The sequence below is a fragment of the Limulus polyphemus genome, unplaced genomic scaffold, assembly GCF_000517525.1.
Source record: "Limulus polyphemus unplaced genomic scaffold, Limulus_polyphemus-2.1.2 Scaffold5573, whole genome shotgun sequence".
Taxonomy (NCBI): domain Eukaryota; kingdom Metazoa; phylum Arthropoda; class Merostomata; order Xiphosura; family Limulidae; genus Limulus; species Limulus polyphemus.
Genome location: NW_013671183.1, coordinates 2318 through 5356, shown reverse-complemented (window position 1 = coordinate 5356; position 3039 = coordinate 2318).

Sequence of the window (3039 nt, the reverse complement as noted above, 5' to 3'; positions counted from 1 at the left end):
CAAGCATGGTGGTTTCAGCGTGATGGTTTGGGTTGGTGAGAGATCGAGCTTAGTGGAGTGCGTTGGCAACATAAATTTTGCGAAATACGTCGAAATATTGGAGGAAGGACTCTTGCTACTTTATTCCTCTGGTTTCGTGGACAAAAACACAACGTTGTTCCAGGAAGATGGAGCACTGTGTCACACTGCTAGAAACACCCAAAAGTAGCAGGAAGAAAATGGTATCCAGAAGTTGCCCTGGCCGAGCCAATCTCCTGACATGAACCCCATCGAAAACCTCTGGGCCATACTCGACCGGCAAGTCAAGAAACAACCAAAAAACCAACTTCGAAGAGCGATCTACTCCAAGTTTTGAAGCAAGAGTGGGCGAAAATCACACAATCTAAAATTGACGAGATGATTCTCACGATGCCCCAAAGGATCAACGAACTCCACGAAGCGAAAGTACACAGCGTGGTCACAAGTAAATAGTTACCACCTTTTCAGAAAAAATGAAAATTTTCAGTCATATTCACATGAATTGATATGTTTATAATGTAATTAATATCTAGTAGATCTTCCTTATCTGTACTCTGTACACCACGGGGAATCGAACCTCTGATTTTAGCGATGGTACCGCTGACCAACAGGAAGATAGGATTGGGAAATATTTCTTATTGACCTAATTAATAACAACTACAGCTACAGCATGATAAAACCTGAATATACAAACAAGTGGTTAAAATTGCTGAAAGAGAAAAGATGATTCAATCAACATTTCAGCTCAGATTAAGATTCTTTAGCAGATACGTTAACTATATAATTGTTTTCCCTTACTAATATTTTAATCATTGATTTATATTTATGATGATTGGAAATGTTATCGTATTTAGTCCTTCCATAACTCGTGAAGAATCTCATTGTGTAGATTTACGCTAAAAACACAAAGAAACAAAATCTTTTAAGTCAGAACCCAACTCCTTTTTTCGTATAGCACGTTCTCCAGTATGTCAGGGGTAAGTTTACGAACATACAACGAATCTCCCTGGACGGAACACATATAAAGTTTAAATTCACAATAAGGGAACAACATCAATTTTATATGGATACTAGCAGACACCCGCGAAACATTTGTGGCCATATGAGTATCTTTATTGCAACAGTACTTCTTTAAATATAGCATTTATAGAATAATACGAAAGCGTTTTAATCGCAGGTACCGAAATCTGTAAGTCCACTTGTCTTAGACTTAACATCAGTTAAACCTTTATTAAGTACGGCCTATATTCGATAAAGAGATAAATTAACATTGTACCTTTTGTACGTTTTTTGCTTTAGTTAGGACTAAACTTTGATACTAACAGTAAATAAATTTGTAATGCTATTCTACGACTTAACGTTAGACCTTGTTAAAAACTTTAATAAGATTTTAATAAACTGTATTTACATTCAAATTCGATGACGAGGAACCCACTTTGAGACTAATAATGGTTGGAGATGGCTTGAATGGGTAATGAAGAAATACTTTAATATAAGTTGTACATTTGCTGTTATGTTTAACTTATATTAAAGTTTTTCTTCTTCTCCAACCATTATATTTACATTCGTTGAAGTGAAGTGCGCGCTCATTTTCAGGACAGACAAAAACTGGGTATTGTTGTAATAGATATATTTAAACACTTTCACGTTCCTTCTTCAGTCCAAAGTCTATTTGTGGGAGAAACACATACATCGTTTATTTTATAAGAAAAGTCCCAAGTCATCAGCATATGACGTCAGAAAGGAGTTCAGCTCAATATGACCTTCAGATGTGTTGAAGTTTGGCAACGTTTCGGTTAACGAACTATCTACAATTCTTCTTTTAACAAAATTTCTAGTTTTATATATCATTTTGGCAGATTTCCAGTTGATTTTATAATCAAAATTCCTCAAGTGTATTACCCCTCCAGTGGCACAACGGTAAATCTGCAGCCTTGTTACGCTAAAATTCCGGTTTCAATACTTGTGTTGGACAGAGCACAGTGAGCTTATTGTGTAGCTTAGCAATTAAAAACAACCAATACAAATCTTATCTGCTGAAAAAACAGCATTATCTGTTTGATCATTTTTAACATCCTTTACATGTTTTGCGAGTCTTTTCTAGAGCATAAACAGGACCTATTCTTTCCATCTATAGAAAATCAACAAACTCTTTAAGCTATTGTTACGCCTCTGGTCATTTGTTAATTTCCCGTATAATTTCTTTTGGATGAAACTTTAGCGGTACAAGTCCTTTCTTAAATAAAACTAGTTTATTCTTTCTCAATTCAACTTTGTAATACACTTAATTTCCACAGTCACTTTAACACACGCTATAATTCACAATGATTCACGCACTTACTTACGGTCACTACCGCGCTTGACTCAATTGTCCGTCTTTATCTCTGCCTGTCTGCAATTCAATTCCGATTAATTTGTCTCACGTTATCTGGCGCACTTATATACAGGAATAGATGGCGCCTAGCACATACTGGATTATTCGTGATGTTCCCCGATCCATCTAGAATATCATGACGTGTTACCAGCGTTACGTGACTACCGCTGTCGTAACACTGCCCTTTCCTTAGTATTGTTCATCCCGAACAATAGTCACTTACATTAAACCAATAAACAATTAACAACAGCTTAATTAAATGTACAGAATTTATAAACACAAAATTAAAATTCAACAAAGTCCAGCACAGAGGTACTGAGGATGGTACAGTCATCTGGATTCAAGGCCAGAAAAGGTCAGCTTTCAGAGAGGTTTGAGAGACTTTGCTGGCACTGTAACAAACCTGGTCACAAGAGAGCTCAATGCTGGCAATTTCAACACAGGGGAGATGACACAGCAGGAAAGGCTGGTATCCAGAAAGGTTGTTGGAACTGTGGAAAGCACGGACATTTGAGGAGCCAGTGTAGGAAGAATATTACCAACAAGTCCGCCTCAAGGAGACCAGTAGCGGTTGGTGTGGAGGGACACTCACCAACCCCCATCATGAAAGTCCCTACAGCTAGGTGTACAATGCCAAGACGAAGGAG